This window comes from Elaeis guineensis, chromosome 11, assembly GCF_000442705.2.
Source record: "Elaeis guineensis isolate ETL-2024a chromosome 11, EG11, whole genome shotgun sequence".
NCBI lineage: Eukaryota > Viridiplantae > Streptophyta > Magnoliopsida > Arecales > Arecaceae > Elaeis > Elaeis guineensis.
Genome location: NC_026003.2, coordinates 107,790,271 through 107,802,975, shown reverse-complemented (window position 1 = coordinate 107,802,975; position 12,705 = coordinate 107,790,271). Strand labels below are relative to the sequence as shown.

At 40.2% G+C, this 12,705-nt stretch overlaps 1 pseudogene; it reads right to left on the bottom strand.

Moving 5' to 3' along the window:
* Window positions 1-329: 329 nt before the first annotated feature.
* LOC140852612 (UNC93-like protein 1) lies at window positions 330-2,530 on the bottom strand (annotated as a pseudogene).
* Between the last annotated feature and the right edge of the window lie 10,175 nt (window positions 2,531-12,705).

The window sequence follows — 12,705 nt, the reverse complement described above, 5'->3', positions numbered from 1 at the left end:
TGGTATGTGGGACAGTTTCAAGATCGTTTTATTATAGGGTGACTTGTATAGTCGCTCTAGACATTGGTCCTTACATATTTTAATAAAATGTTTGAGATACATACAAATTAAAAGTTGGAAAGTAAAAACACTTCCATTCAAAAGCGAAAAAAAAAAAAAAATTCACGACAGATTGTTTTAATATATATATATATATAATAAATATTAATAAATTAATAAAATAAAATATTTTTTAAAAACAAATCACATGCCGTGCATAATATGGCATGGGGTTATAAACTAGTTAAAACTTGAAAAAGTAAAAAACACTTCCATTCAAAAATAAAAAGTAGAAACACTTTACGAGAGATTGTATTGAGTTAAATTTGAAGCTACAAGTTGACTAACATCCATGAGCCAACAAATACAGATTTGCCACAATTTTTTTTACCTGTGAAACATTTACCACAATTTACGACAGCCAATAGATTACAGTTCCTTTTTACCTGTCAGACGAGCATTACCATTGTGATGGATGCAAGAAAAGAAGCAAAGAAACAGCTTTCATCCAGTCTTTCCTCATTTCTCCCCTTGTTCATAACTTCGGCATCTTGCTCTCTCCATCCTCGGTGGTGGTGTCCTCGTCTTCCACGGCTAACAACACCAACACCACCAGGAAGGGATAGCTTGCGGTAATGAGGGACCAGTTTACAATCAACTGCGACAGCAGAGGCGTTTTCCTGTTATCAATTTGCCAAGCGACAGCAGCGCCGGCACTCTGCACGCCCTTGAAGAATCCACTATATCTGTCAGGATTTAATAGCCATGAACGATCAGAGAGCGCGTGAAGCAATAGAAATTACCGAAATTTCATACTTTTTGTACTACGCTCCATGAGATTAATCGTCACCGACCTGTGGTACCAGCTAAAACCTTACTTTTTATGCACGATTCATCAAATGATTTTATGATTTTACCTTCATAATTACACCGTTCTATCTTGTAAGACAGAAGATATCATTGGATTTTCTCCTAATTTTAAAGGGATCACTTTAACATAATAAATCGAAGAAAAGGGCTAGAAAGGCAAAGAAAGAAAAAGTATGTGACCAATAACAGGGTCGATTCAAAGGTACATGTGAACATGAAAACTAGTTAGCGGATAGAATAGGAAAGATACCTGCTAAGTGTCTCGGAATCATCAGCCAACGTTCCGATGACCCAGTAGCACAAGCTCTCGAACACAGCACCCTGCAGCCCATAACTGAAGTAGAGAACGAACGGCCCGGCGAACCTTCCCCCGGACTCCTTAAAGTCCAAGGGATCCTCCCACTTCCCGTTAGTATACCTCAGCTGGTTCGCCAGCCCGCCGGCCCAGATCGCCGTCCCGAGCACCGCAACTGCCCCGATCCCTACCAGCCCCCTCTTCCTCCTGCTCTTGAAGCTGAAGTCCAGGAAGTAGCCAATCCCGAAGGAGCCGAGCATCTGCGCCCCCCAGTACAACACATTGTTGAGCCCTTTGGTCCTCAGAGTGAAGATGATTCCATTGACGTTGTTGAACTGGTACGTGTAGAAGAAGTTGCCGGCCCACGCTGCAGGGGCGATGAGGAGCATCTTCCAGTTGGCGAATAGCTTGAGGATTTCCACCGCCTCGGTGCGGACGTCGGAGTAGGCCATGGCGGTGGCCCGGGTGCCGTCGTCGCGGACGACCTGCGCCGGGGGGAGGATGGCGAGGGAGATGGCGGCGCCGGCGGCCATGAAGCACATGAAGGCGATGTAGGTGCCGTCGTTGACGGAGGCGGCCTCTTTGCGGTGGTAATTGAGGACGAGGGGGATGAGGCCGCCGATGGCGCCGCCTGAGGTGAAAATGACCCAGAAGAGGGAGATGTAGGAGCCCTTGCGTTGGGAAGGGGGTAGGAGGTCATGATGGCGCCCTGGGCGGCCCAGAGGAGGCCGGCGCCGACGCCGAGGAGGGAGCCAGCGAAGACGACGAAGGGCTGGCGGTGGGAGTGGTTGTAGGAGAGGAAGGAGCCGGCGTAGAGGACGTAGGTGGAGCAGGCGGCGAGGAGGGTGCGGCGGGGGCCGAGGACGTTGTAGATGCCGCCACCAAGGACGCCGAAGATAGCGAATGTGGCGTAGAGGGCGGTGTTGGCGTTGTCGGCGACCTCGTGGTCGATCTGGCCGCCGCCGCCCATGCCCGCGAGGGCGCTGTACATGCCCGGGCAGCAGAAGCACACCAGTCCGATCAAGCAGACCTGGACCAGAGGGGAGTTGTATCGATAAGGGGACAGAGGAAGAGGTGATCCTTCATCCTTCTTTTGCTGCTCTTCTTCTTTTGATCCCAATACCATTTTTAGTTTTGGTGGTAGTTCAGTAGTGATCCTGGACTGGGATCGAGGAGGAGGAGGTAAGGGGAGCTGGTTTTATGGGAGGAATGGCATTCAGGGGAAAAATTATTGGTTGAACCAAATTCACCACGTTATCTTTGGACCAATTCAATCGGTGATTGACATACCTACAGACATTGATGGTGGAAAAAGGATGGAAAAAATCAACCATTTGCGGTCCCCTTTTTCTCTTTGTCCAAAGGGAGAGATTGAAGGGTGCCGTCCGCGGCTGCCTCTGCATACTATTTTGGCTTCCAATCTCTCTCTATTGAGAGAATCCTATCACTTCATTGATGGATAACTTCGGAGACTCAATCACATCGCCGGCGGTGGAGGGGGAGTTGGAGGTAGTGGAGCAGGAGATTAGCGGGTGGGATTCCGCCACCCTGACCATCAAAGATCGAATGCTTTTTGATGGTAGAGATTGCTTCGGCATCAAGCATTTTTTGTGTGGCGTCGATGAGATCCACCACTCCATCAAGGGCTCCATCACCGTTGCCATCGAAGACCGAATGCTCTTTGATGGTAGGAACTGCTCTGACATCAAGCGCTTCGACCTCTGCACTGTCGATAAGATTGGCTGCTCCATCAAGGATCCCATCACCATCGACAATCCCCACCGGTCATTGTCTATGTCGGCAAATGCGATCCAGATCACAATGGCTATATTGGAGGACGAGCTCAGGAATCTACTGATTTCTAGAGTCAACAAGTTCGAGATCGAGTCATTTGTCGTTCTAAGCCCGCTATCAATGTCAATGGAAGATTTGGCCAGTGGTAATATCTCCAATGCAGATGGCAACGTTAACGAAGGCTCGAGCAAATGCTAATGGGGCACAAGGGGATGTTCTCTAGATGATACGGGAGAGGAGAAAGGGAGGTCCTCTCTCTTTTGCCATTGGAGAAAAGTATAAAATTCATGATTGATTTTTTCTATCGACCATTTCTTTTCCCTCCATCCATGTCTATAGACATGTCCATTACTGGTTAAACTGGTTCAAAAATGACATGGTAGACCTGATTCATTCATTACTGGTTAAATTGATTCAGAAATGACATGGTAGATCTGGTTTAACCAATAATTTTTTTCGATGGGGCATAAGGGGATGCTATTCAAAAGAGATGAGAGAAAAGAAAGGAGGACGAAGAGAAAGGGGGTCCTCTCTCTTTTACCACTGGAGAAAAGTATGATCACAATTGATTTCTTTCATCAACGATTTTTTTTCACTTTGCAAATGCTCGTAGTGTCGATCACTGGTTGAACTATTATAAAAATCACATGGGGACCTAGTTCAACCAATAATGTTTTTCCTTCCGAGGGGATTCTAGTAATAGGAACTATGATAACCAAGCCATAAGCCAGCCTAAAGAGACCTAGACCAATAGGTTGCATGTGCTTGGCATGTGCTAGAGCAGGAGAGGACTCCCATTAAGAGTCCTTTTCTCTTCCAATGCCAATAGATACTGAGAGTCCAATGGCAAGCTAAATTCGGCTAAAGCCCTAGTATTCATCTATAAAGGGGCAGCCTCCTCCTGTTATGGACTCCACCATTGAATCCTCGAGCGATCACCATAGATTTCAAACCTATTTTGCCGAACTATTCCTAGGATTTTTCCACCCGAAAAGGTCACTAAATGACCTTGTTATTGAGGTACCTCTTCCTTTCTCTGACTCAATGCCCATTGTCATTACTATATTTTGGACCAGCAAGCCATCGGATGGTAATGAATAAGGATTCTCCTATTTTTCTTTCTTCTTTTGTCTTTGTTAACCAACGCCGGCCATGGTCATCACCTTGCCATCGTGGGACACTAGCCTTGACACTATCATACACTATTGTGGGTCATCTGCTACTAGTCTCCCATTGCTATGTTTGAAAAGGAGAGCGAGAGAGAGTTCACGTATTTTTATAATATCTCCAATGCAGATGGCAATGATAATAAAGGCTCGAGCAAATACTGATGGGGCACAAGGGGATATTCTCTAGATGATATGGGAGAGGAGAAAGGGATGTCCTCTCTCTTTTACCATTGGAGAAAAGTATAATATTCGTGATTGATTTTTTCTATCGACAATTTCTTTTCCCTCCATCCATGTATATAGACACATCCATTACTGGTTAAACTAGTTCAAAAATGACATGATAGATCTGATTCATCCATTACTGGTTAAATTGATTCAGAAATAACATGGTAGATCTGGTTCAACCAATAATTTTTTTCGATGAGGCATAAGGGGATTCTATTCAAAAGAGATGAGAGAAAAGAAAGGAGGAAGAAGAGAAAGAGGGTCCTCTCTCTTTTACCGCTGGAGAAAAGTATGATCACAATAGATTTTTTTCATCAGCGATTTTTTTTTCACTTCGCAAATGCTCGTAGTATCGATCACTAGTTGAACTATTATAAAAATCACATGGGGACCTAGTTCAACCAATAATGTTTTTCCTTCCGAGAGAATTCTAGTAATAGGAACTATGATAACCAAGCCATAAGACAGCCTAAAGAGACCTAGACCAATAGGTTGCATGTGCTTAGCATGTGCTAGAGCAGAAGAGGACTCCCATTAAGAGTCCTTTTCTCTTCCAACTCCAATAGATACTGAGAGTCCAATGGCAAGCTAAATTCGGCTAAAGCCCTAGCATTCATCTATAAAGGGGCAGCCTCCTCCTATTATGGACTCCACCATTGAATCCTCGAGCGATCACCATAGATTTCAAACCTATTTTGCCGAACTATTCCTAGGATTTTTCCATCTGAAAAGGTCACTAAATGACCTTGTTATTGAGGTACCTCCTCCTCTTCCTTTCTCTGACTCAATGGCCATTGTCATTACTATAATTTGGACCAGCAAGCCATCAGATAGTAATAAATAAAGATTCTCCTATTTTTCTTTCTTCTTTTGTCTTTGTTAACCAACGCCGGCCATGGTCATCACCTTGCCATCATGGGACACTAGCCTTGACACTATCGGACACTATTGTGGGTCACCAACTACTAGTCTCCGGGAAAAGAGTACTCTCTCTTCTCCCTCTTTTTTCTCTCTCACTCTTCCTTTCTCTCTCTAGTGGATTTAAGTGTTTTTCAAGAATTCAAAGGAACTGAGTGATAACCCATGGTGGACACTAGTAGATGGTCTTAATTGCTAAATCCACTAGTTGAATTTCTTTTGATGATTGGATTTAAGGGAACAAGATAAAAGAATGTTGAGCAAGGTTCTTGACACCCCAATTCTTAAATTGAGGTATGGACTGCATTGAGTTGTCACTAGTAGATGTAAAAAATTTTGGATATTGATCATCTATGTATATATGCTATTTTCGAGCATTGATGATTTTCACTTTGCATGGTATATGATAATTGTTATTACATGATTATCTGTTGAGGATATATGGTTCTTAGTGTATAGATGTAGTATATGTTGTTGATTTTGGTTTGTTTGAATTTGATACTCTTATGCATCAAATTTTAAATTATATTTATTTAATATGCATAAAAATAAATGATATGCGGATAGTTGATTATGGTATTCTGGACTAACCATATTATTAATGTCCTATCATAAATCAAAAATATGATACTGTTGATGCTAGCCATGGGCCAAAATGTAGTACTGTTGATTTCCAATCATAGACTGAAAATATGATAATAGTAGTCCAAGCTAAAAACTTAAATATTATCAAATCCTATATATGCTAATTTGAGATAATTATGTGATGTGATTCATTGCAATAAAAGATATGTGTTGCTATGCATGATTGTGGTATTTTAGGGCATAGAATTTATCTAAATAAAAATTATTTGATAAGTTTTTATTTATTATTTTTATATTAGTATAGGTGTGCATAGAAATTTTTATTGGACTAAAAAGCTCATCTTCATCTATCATTTTTTGTCTAGAGTCACAGGATCCGTAGCTCGTATAGGTTGGATGTGGAGTTCGAGCATCAGAATTATTAGTTAGTTAATTAATTTTTTGATACTAGATGAATATTTGAATTTATAAATTTTATTATTCGATAATGATGGATTTATTTGGTTAGATCAATATAAATAAATTTTATGGTAGATATGATTACTCTACTTTTATAGGAGATTTTATTAATTTTATCGACATTATATAATCTCTAGGACATCACTCTAAGGTTCATGTGGTCACACCACATTGTCAACCAAGATGACAAATTTGGGATAGGAAAGAAAATATAAGTAAGAATCTTGAGAAGTGATAAGTTTTCATAATGACGAGGGAAAGGGAGGATAGATGGGCTTAGAAAAGGATAGAGATTCCATCTTTCATACGATTGAAGGATTCACCATCGTTCGAGTGAATCCACCATTGGATCGTGCGATGATAGCTCCAAAAGCTATGTAGTGTGAATGAAATTGGGATTGCTTTGAGATTCATATAGATCGCGATTAAATGGTTTGTTGTGGAAGAAGATCAATCATTCTTTCACATGGAAGATAAAATCCGAACCCAAAAAGGAAAATATTTTTCGAGTGACAAGACTAACCATAGATAGGGGGACTCCCAATTGCAAAGTGTTCCCGATCCAGAGATAAAATACGACAATATATTCCTCTATTAAAATAGAAAGTACCAGCCATAGAAGTTTGATTAGAGTTCGTAATTTTAGCCGACCCGTCAAGTATCCGATCCGACTTGAGCTGAATGACATAGATTTTATTCGATCCGATTGGAACTCAAAACAAATATGGATTCTAGAAAAAATACTTAAAGCAGATTCGGATCGAATATGGATAATAATATATCTCGATTAAAATCTAACTCGAATCTGATCTGATATAACCTTATTATATATCCCTCATTCAAAATTATAATGATTTTATATTGTTTGCACATATGTAATCTGATCCGATCCGACTAACTTCTCTTATATATCCTATCCGATCTGACCCCTATGTCTATTTGATCTGCTCCGACCTATATCTAATTCATATCCGATCTGCCATTTCTAATTTTGGTGTAAAGAAAAAAAAGAAAAGAAAAAAAAAGAGAACAGGACCTTCCTTCCTACAAATTTGCTAAAATTTATAAATACAATCAGAAAAAAATAGTATTCTTATTAAAATACCACCTCTCACTCTTTCCATTGAAACTCTCCCCAGCTCCCATATTTTCAAATACCTGTTACAGCTTGATTGCCTCGAAATGGCTCAGGAAAACAGATATTTCTAGAAAAATTAGATGAAGAATTTTCCTACTTGGGCTACGCTGAGTCCATGTCATACCTCGACACCAATTGATTTTGATAAATACTTTTATATTCCAAAAAATGGCGAAGCAATCCGCGAACCTTGGGATCTCCTGCACCTTTGATTCAGAAAGGGTCTATTGCACAAAACATTAAAACCTGGCTAATAGGCCTTCGGGCACGTGTACAGAAGCGGATCTACGTGGCTTTTTCCACGCTTCTCATACTGTTTAATTTGTAGGCATTGGATAATGAATTGATGGCCTTGGTGTTGGGTAGAGTGATTGGTACAGCTGATCCAGTAGGCCCACAGATGACGGGAGGAGGTGGAACTTTCTGGAAAGGCCGTGGAGATTGTTTGACCCTAGCTGACGTTGTCTGCTTCAATTCCGAGAGCCAACAGCCAGGTGGAGTTTTTTATTTTATTTTATTTTATTTTATTTGGAGAAGTAACGGAGGGAGTCAGTCACTTCCTCCACAAATATATTATATTAAAAAGGGTCAAGCGGAGCTTTTTGTTTGTTTGTGTGGTTGTTCGCTGGTTTGTCTTTTCCTTTCTTTTTTTTTTCCTATCTTTTTTTTTTAAATATATAAATTTTTTCATTCACACAACTGTTCAAATACAAAATCCCAAAAAAACCTACAATACAATGTGCAAAATACAAATATAGAAACCAGACACAAAAGCTAGACAACAACATGTTCCAAAATGAGAGATAAATGGTTATTTATGCCTGTGACTTCCGCATACATGAAGTATTGTTCGTTTTTACTCATGATCATCTTTAGACTTCAGTAGGCCTTAGGTTTCAATAGACTTTTAGGCTTTAATGAACCTTGATCAATTTAGAGCCTCACCATTTTATCCTTTAAAAAATACCTCACGTTGGAAAAAAATGTTCCAATTCATATAAGCTAATTCCCTCCTGACTTATAACCGAAATGGGAGCAAAATGCAAATATAGAAACCAGACACAAAAGCTAGACAACAACATGTTCCAAAATGAGAGATAAATGGTTACTTATGCTTGTGACTTCCGCATACGTGAAGTATTGTTCGCTTTTACTCATGATCATCTTTAGACTTCAATAAGCCTTAGGTTTTAATGGACCTTTAGGTTTCAATGGACCTTGATCATTTAGAGCCTCACCGTTTTATCCTTTAAAAAATGCCTCACGTTGGGAAAAAATGTTCCAATTCATATAAACTAATTCCCTCTTGACTTATAACCGAAATGGGATTAAAAAAAACCCTCGAATGGTCTCATATGGTTGGCTTATGCCTGTCGCCTCCGCATACGTAAGGTATTGTCCGTTTTGACTCATGACCATCTTTAAGCTTTAGTAGGTCTTAGGTTTCAATGGATCTTTAGGCTTCAATGGGTCTTGATCATTTAGAGCCTTACGGTTTTGTCCTTTAAAAGGCACCTCACGTTGGGAGAAAAGGTTCCAATCCATATAAGCCATATTCCCTCTTGACTTATAACCGATATGGAATTAAAGAAGTCCTCGAATGGTCTCAGATGGTTGGCTTATGCCTGTCACCTCCGCATATGTGAGGTATTGTCCGCTTTGACTCATGACCATCTTTAGACTTCAATAGGTCTTAGGTTTCAATGGATCTTTAGGCTTCAATAGGCCTTGATCATTTAGAGCCTTACAATTTTGTCATTTAAAAGGCGCCTCACGTTGGGAGAGAATGTTCCAATTCATATAAGCCATATTTTCTCGTAACCGATGTGAGACTAAAGAAGCCCTCTCTATAATGTTGTGGTCATAGATCAAGGGATCGAATAGACTCAGATGGTTAGCTTATGTCTGTCGTCTCCGTATACGTGAGGTATTGTCCGCTTTGACTCATCCGCTTTGACTCATGACCATCTTTAGGCTTCAGTAGGCCTTAGGCTTCAATAGGCCTTGATCATTTAGAGTCTCACGATTTTGTCCTTTAAAAGACGCCTCATATTGAAAGAGAAGGTTCCAATCTATATAAACTATATTTTTTTTGACTCATAATCAATGTGGGACTAAAGAAGCTCTCTCTATACCACAATGATAAGTATGTCAGTACACAGCTAGTATATGAAACTTTATAGCACAAAAAGATATGGAAACAAAGTGAGCATATGTTTCTGTGTAAGAGGAAAAATAAGAAAGAGTTCCTTCTATGTTGGCAGCTCGATAGTATAAAGAACAGTTGTTATGTTCCTCTATAATTAGACCTCGACAATAACACTCCACCGATGGGTGATTGAAGAAGAAAGGTGAGTATAAACAAAGCAACATATAGAGCTGAACAGTGTGTAGTATAATAAACTAAAGAGGATCCCAAAAGAGTCAATAGCCAACATGTAGAGCTAAACCAAATGGAAGGAGCCGTGCGCATAAGTTTCTGAGGTCTGCTTCCTATTCCAGATAACCTTGTGTATCTATCGATTAGAAAAAGGACAAAGAGGCAAGACTGCGAGCCTCTTACCAATGAGATGCACTCATGTATGGTACCAAAATTGAGAAAATATAGAGCATCCAAAAAATTCAATAATTGAGATTGCATATAAGCAAGGCCCTTCCCATCAGCTATGTGCAACAATGAGTCATCTTCTGGAATATTTAATTGAAAACAAATAAAAGCCGCTGATATAAAGGATTCCATCAGAACTCATGTACAATTTAACATCATTTGGGACAAAGAAACAGTAGCAGCAAGTCGGTTTAAGCAGGAAAGACCAAGTAAGATATTCTTCACTTGCAATAGAAGCCATACAGCAGCTGGAAGTGCATAGAAAAAATCCTGAACCTCTGATTTTAAACGGCCAGAAAATTTCAATGGCTGATGTATAATAAATGTTCGAGATAAGGGGCAGCTCCCATCAGCATGAAAGGGATAAAGAACATAATTTGGGAGATAATTAAAGGACGAATCAAAATACCATAGCATACAAAAGGAGGCAAGTAATATAGGGACACAGAGCCCATCAGTTAAAACATCGTCTAGGTAGGTCCTGAAAAAAGGAAATATAAACAAGAACAGGTCATGCAAGTCTACCCTGTAAATGTGCCAAGGAGTAGTGCACGAATACCAAAAGATAAAGCAAGCATAATCAACAAATGGATTCCTGGCCAGCAAATAAGGAGTGAAGAATCCTGAGTATTAAGCTCCACTCCGTGATTCAGTAATTTGCATTCGATCATGATGAATAATCTGAGCAAAGGAGTGAGGTAAGACATCTCCCAAAGAATAGGAGCAGTCAGCTATAAGAGCTCTTTTAGACAACCAGTCAGCGGCTTGGTTTTGTTCCCGGTAAATATGAGTAAATGTACAGGACGGAAATAGGTTGGCAATAGCTAGGATATGTTCGTAATAAGAAAGGTTTGCAGCATCGACAGCAGATTGTTTTTAGATCCAACTAATTACGGTAAGAGAGTCACCTGGAACAAATAGCACCTGGCTACTGTATGAAATAGCAGCAACATTGAGTCCATACCAGACAGCCAATACCTCAGCAAGAGGCACAGAACATGGATTAATTCGACGACCTTGAGCCAAGAGAACATTTCCATAAGCATCTCTAATAATAAAACCAATTCCAGCAGCCTCTGTTGTGACCGCAGCATCGAAGTTTAACATTAACCCCCCAAAGGGAGGAGGCAACCAGGTGAGGGAGTTAAAAGTAGAAATGCGCCGTGGCACATGATAGTTACCCCAGTTCTTTGGAGGGGACTTAAAGGAACTCATATTAATATCCGACATATAGTACTTTAGTTGGCGAATCAGCTGCGAAGAAGGAATGGTATGTTGCTAAAAAATTCTGGCATTACGAGCATTCCTTAGAAGCCAAGCCATGATACACAACATTCCCTTGGTCCTCTTTTCTACCTGAGCATGGACAAACAATCCAAGTAAAGCTGGCAAAGAATGAGGCCTAATAAGAAAGCCAAAGCTCCTGGCAAGGCTGGTCCAGCATTGCTGAGCATAGCTACAGGTAACAAGAATGTGATCCATATCTTCCACAAGACCACTACAAAGATCACAAGAATTTGAGGAGTCAGGAAGTAGCCCTCCATGATGAAGGTTAGACTTACATGGCAGGCAATCCCAAATGAGCTTCCAAACAAAACATTTAACTCTCATTGGTACCGAAAGCTGCCAAATCTATCTATATGAGTACTGGCCAGATGGTGAATCAAATGAATGAATTGATAGAATATGTAATGGTGGTGGAACATACAACAATAGTATGAGAAACTATATAAAATAATGGAGAATACAACTTTTTTCTCACAAACCCTCTCCTTTTTTTTCTATTCTGGATACCACTTCACCACCAGTCAATTCTACAACAACCACCTATTTATAGGTATAAGAAATGACTTTTTGACTCCCCTAATAAATTTATCATTTAGACTTCCCATGTGACTCTTGGATTTTCCATGTGACTCTTGGCTTTTCCATGTGACTTTTGGTTTTTCCATGTGACTCTTGGTTTTTCCCACTTCAATTAAGTTTACAAAATGACCTTTCGATTTCTTCAAATATATTTAATATTTGCTTTTTCCAACACCCCCCGTTAAACTTAATTGTTCTTTCTTCATCATGCCAAGAGAACTTTTAAACTTGGTGAAGAGCTCTGCTCCTAATGGTTTAGTGAATATGTCGGCAACTTGATCTTGTGTCTTCACATACAGTAGCTCTACTTCTTTGTTCTTCACATGTTCCCGGATTGAATGAAAACGCACATCAATATGCTTGCTTCTTTGATGATACACCGGGTTCTTTCCTAGTGCAATAGCCGACTTGCTGTCAATGCTTATCTTGGTAGGTTCCTTTTGCTCAAAATGAACTTCCTTCAGCAAGCTTCTTAGCCATATAGCATGTGATACACATGCGGATGCAGCAACATATTCGGCTTCACATGTAGAAAGAGTAACAATAGGTTGCTTCTTTGACATCCATGAAAAAGCTGCATCTCCCATAGAAAATACAAATCCGGAAGTACTCTTCCGATCATCCATGTCTCCAGCCCAATCACTATCCGAATAGCCCACAAGTTCAAAGTTACTATGATGAGAATAAAATAGTCCATCAGTAATAGTACCTTAGATGTAACGAAGAATTCTCTTTG